This window comes from Budorcas taxicolor, chromosome 19, assembly GCF_023091745.1.
Source record: "Budorcas taxicolor isolate Tak-1 chromosome 19, Takin1.1, whole genome shotgun sequence".
NCBI classification, from domain to species: domain Eukaryota; kingdom Metazoa; phylum Chordata; class Mammalia; order Artiodactyla; family Bovidae; genus Budorcas; species Budorcas taxicolor.
In genome coordinates, this window is record NC_068928.1 from 36954231 (window position 1) to 36966510 (window position 12280).

Genomic DNA, 12280 nt, shown 5'->3' on the forward strand with positions numbered 1-12280 from the left:
TCTGCACACACAACCACACACGCACACCCCCCCTCCCCTGCCTCCCTCCCCGCGCACCGCCCGCCCCGCCAGCCCCGCTCGCCCTCGCGCGCTCGGAAGGGAGTCGCGAGACGTCGGAGCGGCGGCCACGTAGCGCTGCGGCGGCGGCGGCGGCGGCGGCGGCGGCGGCCGAGGCCGGGTCTGCGGAGCGGCCCTGAGGACAGACGTTGGGCAGGGGGGAGGGGCCGGCCCAGCCGGCGGTTGTTACTCGAGCGCCGCGGCTACAGGCCCCCCGCCGCAGGGATGGACCGCCGAGGCGGCGGTCGGGGCGGCGGAGGCGGAGGCGGCCGGCCCGGGTGAGTAGGGGCCCCTGCCCCCCACGTACACGCCACAGTTGCGGCTGCGCCCCTGGCAGCAGCCCTTCCTCTCCGCCGCCCTCCGAGCCGACAGGGGCTCTGGGCGCCGGGTTAACCCTTCGCCGAGGCAGCTGCGTGCACTAGGCCGGAGCAGCCCCCATCCGGAGGGGAGGCCCCGGGCGTGGAGCTTTTCTGGCCCGGACCCTGGCTGGAGGCGCCGGCTTCTGTCCCTTCGCCCCCTCTTTCTCGGACCCGGGCTGGGCTCCAGTTTTGCAGAGTGCGCTCGCCCGGAGGCCGGAGGGGAAGCTGGGGTTGCACGGGGTAGCGGGCCGAGGGGAGGTTTGCACCGGTCCTCCTTCGAGCATTCTCCTGCCCAGCAGCTGGTGGCTTGCACCCACTGCCTCCCCTGTCGTGCGGCTGCGCCCAAACCACCAACCCCCGGGAGTATTGTGCCGCCTGAGATAAAAATGCATCTAAGTGTACACCCGCCCAATACTCACCCAGAGGGTAATGCAGACCTTTCTCCACCCCCACCACAGCCTCCCCTCCAATCAGGCTCTGCTTAAGATTCTTAGATGGGAGCCACTAAAGGTAGTGACACCCCCGTTACATCTGCACAGAACATGTTCATTGTCGAGGAATGTCTCCGCCAGAAATGAAAAATACCCCTGCTTCACCCTGGAACACTGTCTACGATTTAAGATCCCGTCTGCTCTTCTTGAAGAGGGCCAGTCTTTGATCACATCTAGCACATCCCTCCCCCACAACGCGCGCGCGCGCGCGCACACACACACACACACACACACACACACACACACACATACACACACTTCCTGATTGCTGAACAGTCCCTGTCATCGCGGATCCATTGTCAGGAATGGCTTGTGCCAATCAAAGGAATGTGCTTTTGCCTTTGGAGAAGGGTGCTTTCCACAACCACGTTCTCAGGATATTGCTGTGTGAGTCTGTCTTTGATTGTCCTCAGGTTGCCTCTGTGTTCAAGTATCATCTTTCCAGTGTTTCCCCTATATACATTACATCTCCCGTGGATCCCCAGTAGTACCTGAGTGATGGGTTGCCCCCCACCAGTTAATTACGTATGGTGTGTGGGAATTTCATTTTTTAAAAAAATTTCGTTTATTTGGTTGTAATGTTTAACATTTGTAGTCAAGGCATAGTAAATATATAGGATAATATTTTGGGACGATTTTTTTCTTTTCTTTTCCAGAGATGGCATGGTCCGTATTGTTCTGGGAATGGCAAATAGCACATGCTTTGTTGACAACATGTGTGTGCTTAGGGAATGAAGAGCTGCTGTGGTTGGCGTGTGAGAGTGTATGCACTGAATGCTGGTTGTGTTCCCATATAGGGCTGATTTGAGACTGGTGAGCTGTACTGTGATAGGGCTGGCAGGCATCTAGGATGTTTGTATCAGGACTGTGCACATATATTCAGATAGATACTGCCTTTAGTATGCTGCTGCTGCTAAGTCGCTTCAGTCCTGTCCGACTCTTTGCGACCCCATAGACGGCAGCCCACCAGGCTCCCCCGTCCCTGGGATTCTCCAGGCAAGAACACTGGAGTGGGTTTTTGTTGAAAATGTACACTGATGTGTTTTCGGAATTCTGAAAATGTCTGTTTTAGTGATTTCTAACCTCTCTTTGGATTCATGGAAGCCTTTAGGACCCTCTTCCAGGGGAAATAGACACTCATAATTTTGTATGCAATTACAGTCATCTTGAGCCTGGTCCTGGGCCCTGAGGTTAAAATCTGTATTGAAAGGACTTTGAGTTTTATGTTTTGCTTTCTTTCTTGAGGATTGTCATTACTTTGGTCCTGAGCAGTAACCAACAAACTAGATGAAATATGTATCCTTGTGTCTTGTTCTTTGATTACAGTGAGTTAGGTATTTGTAAGGTATCATTTCCCCTGTCTTACAGTAAAGAAATGTATGTGAGAATTTCAGAAAAAGTTAAAACTGGAGTCAGAATAACTTGTTTAAATGTGTCTAAATGTGCCTGGCATTATCTTCTAAGTGTAGCAGATTTCAACAGCAGAATCAGTGGTCTGTTTTCTAATGCCTATCTGGAATCATTTTGTGTTGTTTGAGGTTGATCTGATCTTTTAAAAGAAGGCCTTATCTTTCCCATGGTAGAGTACCTGCTCTGTGAAGATTTTTCAACTTTATTAAATGTGATTTCATGTCTTTTTTTCAGAGTGATGTTACCATCAGAATCATCCATTTTTAAATTTTGTTTTAATGGAAGGATTTTAATTATAATAAGGAAATTCAGTCTCCATGTTTAAAATCTAGAACTAGGTATGAATGTTGCACCATTCTACAATAAGCAGGGGATAAATATCAACTATTCTTGTTTAAATCACCCTGCCCTCAGTCTTTGCCTTTTGACCATATCTCAGTCAGGAGACAGTGTGTGATAGTGTTATGATGGGCAGTGAGATAAAAGAAACAGGTCCCCAGCTCTCCAGGAGCTTGTAATTCTGATAATATTTTTTGCTTACAAAATCCTTTAGGACTTTCATATTTTTGATATTTTGGAGTTTCTGAGAGGCTAAGGAATTTATGGTATTAACAGCATTTTGGATGGCAAGGGAGCCTTGGAATCTTGCATAAAACCTGTTTCATTCACCTGAAGAATAACATTTATTCTAATAATTAGGCAGTATATCCTATGAAATTTGAAAGTATGCTGAGATTGCAAATATTGCATTTTTATTATCTAATAAACAGGATTGAGGTGGCTTATATTGCAGGTTATGTTGTTGTTTTTTTCATGTCGTGCCTAAAGATTTACTGTCAGAAATTATTTGCATATCCTAAGCCCAGGGAATTTTAAAATTGCAAATATGTTACTTTTCTTTTTCAGTGTAGTATGTGACAGATCATTAAAATCTCAGGGGACAGTGTGCTTCCTTGATTTAACATCACAAAACCTCTTCTAACCAGTCACTTACCTGGGTAAACACCCACACACCACAAAGCAGCTGACCATAGAACTCATATGGCTGTGAGGACAACCTTCTCCCTGCCAAATGCAGAGCTTGGAAGCTGGAAAACAATTGCATAGCAGTGAAACATGGAGTCGTGGTGCCGGCTGCTCACTCTCATTAACACAAATAGCTTGCTGTAGTTTTTTCAGCGCTCTTCTTCAGACACCCTTCCCTTAGGAGGTTTCAGATCAGCAGCTTCTACTCAAGGGAAACAGCACCTACTTTCTGCAACTGTGGCTTCAAGATCTGATGCGTGACACCCAGAGCTGTTTCCATTTCTGCTCTCGGTATGGGAAGTAATCTTGTAGTGTGGTAAGAAAATACTTATTCAAGTCTGTAGAAAAAAGTTGATTAGTAATGCTGCTGATGTGATTTTGTTTTTGAATGTCTGAAGCCTTTTGAAGAAGCATACTTGTAAAAGTGAACTGTTTAAAAACAAATCACCCTTTTCTCAAGCGTTTCAGAAGATTTCACCAAAATGTGAATATACTCTTGAGTTTCATTTCCCTTGTTCTAAAAAGTCAGTTGAGAGACAACCAAAAGCAAAAAAGAACTGAACTGGATTCTCTCGTATTTTGAATCATAGCCTTTGGAACTAAAGGAGGTGACTGCATTTCCTCGCCAGGAATTCCTGAGTCTTATGCTACCGTTTTAGGTATGATGTTTTTCTCATCTATTGTCATCATTTCAGACAGCATTTTGATAAAATGATTTTGATAAGCAGAATTTATTTTAATAAAAGTGAGTTGGTGTTGGAGTTAGTGACTTTAGCTGAGGGAGGATCAGGGAGATGGTTCTTTGGAGCCAGGCAGAACTAGATTTGAATAAAGGTCCACTGTCTTTACAGCATTGGACTAGTCACCTTGACCTCTCTATAGCCTCAGTTTCCTCACCAGAAGAGTGGGGTTTGTTATGATATTAGAGATAATATATATGAACTTCTGGAAGACAGGCACATATACACATTAAGGACTCAATGGTAGGACAGGAGTGATGTGGGAGTGAAACTGCAGATCATTTTGGCTTACAGGATTTAGAAGTCTGGTGCTGCAATCTGCATACTTTAATTTGTGCTGATTTGAGATGAAAAAATTGCAAATATTTAACTTGGTGCGTACCTAAGTCTTGCAGGTGCACTGTGCTTGTTGGAACTTTGATTTGTTGCTCTATGGCTGGCTGAACTTGGTGGAGACAATAAAACTTAGCTCCAAATTCAACAGTGTTACCCACAGGCTGTGCTTGTTTAAAGCCTTTTCAGAGCTTACGTGGTGAAAGGGGTGTTTTAGGACACTAATGTAGCTCAATGAGTTCTGTGTCCAGAGTTGGATCACGTGCAAAGCCTTGTGTAAATTTTCATGGTTAATGCAAGTCATAAAGTCCTTGGTGGAATCAGTGAAGACATCCAATGCTTATTTTAGTTAATCTGTTTGTTTATATAGCAGTTATCTTTGATATTTGAAAACACTTATGAACATGTTTTTCTTAAAAAATTCTCATTGCTCTTCTGAGGTTTTGATCATAAACTATTATTAGGGCTATAAGTTTGAGTGCCTAAGGCATTTTTGCTTTGATGGGTGAAAGAAAGAAAAGTAAGATCCCATACCTGTCAAATTTGATCAGCTCTCCACTTTAGACCTATACCTTTAGGTTATGTATATAGTTCCCAGCATTGTTTTTAGTCAAAAAGGCAAGTTTATGGTACATTGTTTTTTTTTAAATGGCAACCCGCTCCAGACTCTTGCCTGGAAAATCCCATGGACGGATGGAGGAGCCTGGTAGGCTACAGTCCATGGGGTCTCAAAGAGTCAGACATGACTGAGCGATTTCACATACATAAACATAAGAGTCTGGTTACTTTGAAAAGTAGATTCAGGACACGTATACAGTTTTACTCTATACACAGAACTTTTAAAATAGAGTTTCTTGAGTTCTATAGAATTAAATTATTCTGTCATTTTTGCAGAATATCACTGTGATAAGTCCATAACCTAGAGACTTTCCAGATAAGGTAGGCACATCAGTAATGCATTAGGAAATAGCTCAAGGGAATCTGCTAAGCCTTATTTTCTTTTATTATTGAGCCACCTAGGGGCTTGCCCATCAGTGGAATCAGTCACTAGTATTGGATTGCTGATAAAGAGGAGTTGGCAAAGTTAGACTTTGCAGAACACTTGAGAAAAACTTAGTCTTGGCCAGAATGTATAACTGCAGCATTTATGCTGTGTGAACCCACTGACTAAATAAGGTTTAGATGATTGAGTTAACATAATTTTTTCTCAACTATAGTACATTTTGCCAAGTAAACTTTTTTTTGGAAGTGGTGCTATGTTTTTTTTCTTTTTTTTTTCTGTCTAGTTTACTGGAGTCAAACGGCTCAGTAGATGGCTTGTTGCTTTTGTCAGTTTCTTGATAGGCCAGTCAGTGTGGTGAGAAAGGATTGCTGGAAGAGAATAAGAATGGAAATCATGCAAAGAATGGCTCCTGAGCATGATTTTTGGTCTTTACCATGGATGTAAAGACCATGGTATCAGAGAATTGTGACTGTACTTGGATTTCACCAAGATAGGCAGTGTGGGTGATTCCTTTTGACTTCAATGCTAATGTAGAATATAATCTTCAACACATTTATACTTTTCAGCTTTGTGATTTAGATTCAGTTTGGGGGATTCAATGGAACATAACTTCTTTTTTTTAAATCTTTTAAACATTTTTTATTTTTCGCTCGGCTGGGTCTTAGTTGCTGCTCATGGGCTTTCTCTAGCTGCATTGAGCAGGGACTGTTGTAGAGTTGCAGTGCGTGGGATTCACACTGTGGTGATTTCTCTCGGGGAGCAAAGGCTGTAGGCGCAGGGGCTTCAGTAGTTGTGGGTCACAGGCTTAGTTGCTCCACAGCATGTGGGATCTTCCTGGACCAGGGATTAAACTTGTGTCCCCTGCATTGGCAGGCGAATTCTTAACCACTGGACCACCAGGAAAGTCCCAGCATATAACTTCTTAATTATACTATGTGAGCTATAAAATGAGATTTATAACTAGGCCCTTAAAATTGTTTTTACCCTTTTGAATATATCATTTTAATATATCTAGAATAATACCAGTGGCCTATAAATATTGAAATGCAAACAATAATACAGTAAAATACTGTTTTGTTTCTTGAGGGAGTGGCAAGGAGAGCATTTGTGACTTCAGTTTTGTAGATAAATCTGTTTTTTCCCCCGGTTCCTCTTAAAACTATGTCCCAGCTGCCCATGGACTTTTCCTATATTAATATACTAAGAGCTGGAGTTTGAACAAAAAAGATCTTAATGACATGGATAACCACAATGGTGTGATCATTCACCTAGAGCCAGACATCCTGGAGTGTGAAGTCATGTGGGCCTTTGGAATCATCACTACAAAGATAGTGGAGGTGATGGAACTCCAGCTGAATTATTTCAAATCCTCAAAGATGATGCTCTTAAAGTGCTGCACTCAATATGCCAGCAAATTTGGAAAACTCAGCCGTGGCCACAGGACTGGAAAAGGTCATTTTTCATTCTAGTCTCAAAGAAGGGCAAGGCCAAAGAATGTTCAAACTGCCACAGAATTGCACTCATTTCACATGCAAGAAAAATAATGCTCAAAATCCTTTAAGCTAGGCTTCAGCAGTTTGTGAACCAAGAAATTCCAGATGTACAAGCTGGATTTAGAAAAGGCAGAAGAATCAGAGATCAAATTGCCAACATTTATTGGATCATAGAAAAAGCAAGAGAATTCCAGAAAAACATCTTACTTCTGCTTCATTGACTACACTAAAGCATTTGACTGTGTAGATCACAACAAACTGGAAAATTCTTAAAGAAATGGGAATACAAGACCACCTTACCTCTTGAGAAACCTATATGCAGGTCAAGAAGCAACAGTTAGAACCAGACATGGAAAAACAGATTGATTCAAAACTGGGAAAGGAGTATGTCAAGGCTGTATATTACCAACTTGCTTATTTAACTTACATGCAGAGTCAGTTCAGTCAGTCAGTTCAGTCGCTCAGTCGTGTCCGACTCTTTGCGACCCCATGAATCACAGCACGCCAGGCCTCCCTGTCCATCACCAACTCCCAGAGTTCACCCAAACTCATGTCCATCGAGTCAGTGATGCCATCCAGCTGTATCATCCTCTGTCGTCCCCTTCTCCTCCTACCCCCAATCCCTCCCAGGATCAGGGTCTTTTCCAATGAGTCAACTCTTCGCATGAGGTGGCCAAAGTACTGGAGTTTCAGCTTTAGCATCAGTCCTGCCAAAGAACACCCAGAACTGGTCTCCTTGAGGATGGACTGGTTGGATCTCCTCGCAGTCCAAGGGACTCTCAAGAGTCTTCTCCAACACCACAGCTCAAAAGCATCACCCAATTCTTCAGTGCTCAGCTTTCTTCACAGTCCAACTCTCACATCCATACAGGACCACGGGAAAAACCATAGCCTTGACTAGATGGACCTTTGTTGGCAAAGTAATGTCTCTGCTTTTGAATATGCTATCTAGGTTGGTCATAACTTTCCTTCCAAGGAGTAAGCATCTTTTAATTTCATGGCTGCAGTCACCATCTGCAGTGACTTTGGAGCCCCCCAAAGTAAAGTCTGGCACTGTTTCCACTGTTTCCCCATCTATTTCCCATGAAGTGATGGGACCAGCTGCCATGATCTTCGTTTTCTGAATGTTGAGCTTTAAGGCAGCTTTTTCACTCTCCTCTTTCACTTTCATCAAGAGGCTTTTAGTTCCTCTTCACTCTCTGCCATAAGGGTGGTGTCATCTGCATATGTGAGGTTATTGATATTTCTCCCGGCAATCTTGATTCCAGCTTGTGCTTCTTCCAGCCCAGCATTTCTCATGATGTACTCTGCATAGAAGTTAAATAAGCAGGGTGACAACATACAGTCTTGATGTACTCCTTTCCCTATTTGGAACCAGTCTGTTGTTCCATGTCCAGTTCTAACTGTTGCTTCCTGACCTGCATATAGGTTTCTCAAGAGGCAGGTCAAATGGCCTGGTATTCCCATCTCTTTCAGAATTTTCCACAGTTGATTGTGATCCACACAGTCAAAGGCTTTGGCATAGTCAATAAAGCAGAAATAGATGTTTTTCTGGAACTCTCTTGCTTTTTCCGTGATCCAGCGAATGTTGGCCATTTGATCTCTGGTTCCTCTGCCTTTTCTAAAACCAGCTTGAACATCTGGAAGTTCACGGCTTGTACCATGCGAAATGCCTGGCTGAATGAATCATAAGCTGGAATCAAGATTGAAGGGAGAAATATCAATAACCTCAGATATGCAGATGACAGCACCCTTATGGCAGAAAGCAAAGAGGAATTAAAGAGATTAAAAAGCCTCTTGATGAAGGTGAAAGAAGAGAGTGAAAAGGCTAGCTTAAAACAACATTCAAAAAATTAAGATCATGGCATCTGGTCCCTTAACTTCATGGCAAATAGATGGGGAAGCAATGGAAACAGTGACAGACTTTATTTTTTGGGCTCCAAAATCACTGCAGATAGTGACTGTAGCCATAAAATTAAAAGCCACTTGCTCCTTGGAAGAAAAACAATGAAAAACGTAGACAGCGTGTTAAAAAAAGCAGAGATATTACTGTGCCTAAAGATCTGTATAGTCAAAGCTATGGTTTTTCCAGTAGTCATGTATGAATGTGAGAGCTGGACCATAAGGAAGGCTGAGTGCCAAAGAATTGATGCCTTCGAACTGTGGTGCTAGAGAAGATTTTTGAGAGTCCCTTGGACAGCAAGGAGACCAAACTAGTCAATCCTAAAGGAAATCAACCCTGAATATTCATTGGAAGGACTGTTGCTGAAGCTGATGCTCCAATACTTTGGCTATCTGACTCAAAGAGCCAACTCACTGGAAAAGACCCTAATGATGGGAAAGATTGAAGGCAGGCAGAGAAGGGGACAACAGAAGATGAGATGATTGATTGGCATCACCAACTCAATGGACATGAGTTTGGGGAAACTCCAGGAGATGGTGAATGACAGGGAAGCCTGGTGTGCTGCAGTCCATCGGGTCGCAAAGAGTCAGACATGAATGAGTTTGAACAAGAGTTTGAACTTAACCTTGCCTGAAGCATCCTGAGCTCTTTAGTTTTCTTCAGTATACCAGGTATACGCACTAGGCATACAAAGGCATTTAAATTAACTCAGTAAGTGTTTAGGAAAATCCTAAATCCTTACAGTAAGAATTGGATAAATAAGTTAATGTATATTCATGTAATTGAGTAAATCTTATATGGCTACAAAAAAGAATGAAGAAGCTATATATTATTGTGAAAAATCTCCAAGCCATATTTAAGTGTAATACAGTATGTACTCATTTGAGTATGGCTTATAAGATTCACTCATATTGTGTGTAACAATGCTTCATTTATTCTCATATAATATTTCATTGTATACATACGTTGTAATTTATTTCTCCATTCTACTATTAATTGGAGAAGGAATGGCAACCCACTCCAGTACTCTTGCCTGGAAAATCCCATGGATGGAGGAGCCTGGTAGGCTACAGTCCATGGGGTTGCAAAGAGTCAGACATGACTGAGTGACTTCGCTTCACTTTCACTTTCTACCATTAATGGACATTTGAATTGTTTCTGGTGTAGCTGTCATGAGTAATGCTGCTGTATTCACTATATTCTCTTCTGTACTTTTATTTTTTGATCCTTGCATGTGTATGCTAAATAATTTTTCTAATTAAAAAATTATATAATTTCAAATGGCTAGTTGCCTCCTGTCAGATTGTGGTAAGCAGCATATACACTTACGCATCCATTCCAACTTGTCAGGAATTAAAACTGCATCCAAAAGGTAGCTTTTTCTGCCTTTCAGAAACTCCTCAAACTTTTAATCACCTCAAATGGAAAGTTAGATTTTTTTTTCTTTAAAGATGTCTTGTGTCTCTAAGGTCAGGTGGTACAGAGAGTCCTAAAGACATTCCACAGGAGCCAGCTGTTGCAGGGTTGGACTCTTCGAAATCTAGAACTGGTGTTTATTTAATTCTCTGTAACACTGTTTCTCAAACTTTTGGATCATGATCCACAGGGAGAAGCAGTATATGCATGCCCACGTGTATTCCCTCTTATGTGTTCCACCGCCTACAACTGAAACAAAGCTCCAGAAACAGTACTTAGCCTTACCATCTGTGAGACAGTCTGTTATTTTACACTGTTTCATTTGTAAAAATTGGGTTGGGACAGACAGTTTGAAAATCACTGCCCTAAATAGAACTTAACAAAAAGTATTTTCTTGAAGTTGATGCTAAACAAATGCTTACTGGAGTAAATGGGGATGGGGGGAGTGATAAATTGAAAAGCTGTGCTTAATGGTATGAGTTTGAAGTGTTAAGAAACGTAGCATGAAGGAAATCATCATATTTATGACCTTAGTTATTGCATTATTGTTGTTTAGTCGCTAAGTTGTGTCTGACTCTTTTGAAACCTCATGGACTGTAACCCATAGACAGGTTCCTCTGTGAGATTTCCCCAGCAAGAATACTGGAGTGGGTTGCCAGTTCCTTCTCCAGGGGATCTTCCTGACTCAGTAATTGAACCTGCATCTCCTGCATTGGCAGGAGGATTCTTTACCGTTCAACCTCACCAGGGAAGCCCAGTTATTGCATAGAGAGTGTTAATTCTTAAAGTGAAACTCTGGAAAGGTTAAAATTGGATTCTCATTTTGCCTAGCATTTAAACTATGTTCTTCTAAAAGATGGGACACCTACTCTTGCTTAATACACACACACATACAGTCAAGCACTGGCTACCTGTTTATTCATTGTTAGCCGGAATTGAGTGGACTAAGAAATATATACAAATACATATAAACTTATACAAATGTAATAAATATATACAGCATAACCTTTAACACAAAGTGTGGTTTAAATATCAATGTACTTGTGTAAAATGGTTATAGAATAAAAATACATCAAGGACTCAATAGTGAATTTTTACCTCTGTGTGAAAATCAGACTATGGGCTTGGACTATATTTCAGAGATAGCTCTGTCAGAAAAGCAATCATCAGAACCTGGTTCAATGGAAGGACAAAACTTTAAAGTTACTTGATTGGAGTTGTCTTTCATTTCCATACCCAAAGTTATGTATACTGTGAATATGTCTGTATTTTTCTTTCTTTATGTACCATTTAATCCTCTTGTAACCCTTTGAGGTAGGTATTATTATCCCCATTTTTCAACAGGGAAATTAAGACAAAGAGGGGTTATGTAACTTGCCAAAGTGAATGTATTCTTTTCTTGGTGTTGAGATTTTGTAGGAAAAGACCCATCAAATGATTTTATTTTGGTAATTGAAAATTTAGTTTTAAAATTAAAAATCCATAAATATTTCTGGCTTTTAGAAGCCAGAGACTATGTAAGTAATTTTGTTAAATTGTTATTTTAAAAAAGATATTTTGGCCATGCCGTGTAGTGTCCAGGATCCTAGTTCCCCGACCAGGGATCAAATCTGTGCCCCCTACAGTGGAAGCCTGAAGTCCTAACCACCGGACCGCCAGGGGCGTCCCTGTTTTATTTTTTAAAATAATGTACAGTAAATTGATATTTTGGCATGTGTACAGTTCTTCGTATCAGTACCTTTGTGTCAGTTCTTTGTATTCATGTTACCACCACCACGTCAGGGTACAGAACAAGTCCGTCACTCCAGACTCTTCCCTGTAATCCCTTTGCATTGGTGCTATCCTCCACCCGCCACTCTGGCAACCATTGATCTGTTGACCATCTCTATAGTGTTCTCTTTTGGAAAGTGCTATGTAAGTAGGATCAGTTGGTATGTAGCCTTTTGAGACTGTCTTCCTCCACTTAGCATGACGCCTGTGAGATTCATCCAAGTTTTCTGGTTATCAACAGTTTGTTCCTTTTATCACCAAGTAATAGGTGGCTCAGAG

The 12280-nt window shown here is 42.0% G+C and overlaps 1 protein-coding gene across 1 annotated transcript in view; it reads left to right on the forward strand.

Moving 5' to 3' along the window:
- Nucleotides 1-210: 210 nt before the first annotated feature.
- The window catches only part of ZNF652 (zinc finger protein 652), a 58110-nt gene continuing 46040 nt past the window's right edge, over nucleotides 211-12280 (forward strand). Inside the window, exon 1 of the mRNA XM_052658253.1 lies at nucleotides 211-335. The gene's annotated coding sequence lies outside the window, so the exon portion shown is untranslated. The remainder of the gene's footprint in view (nucleotides 336-12280) is intronic.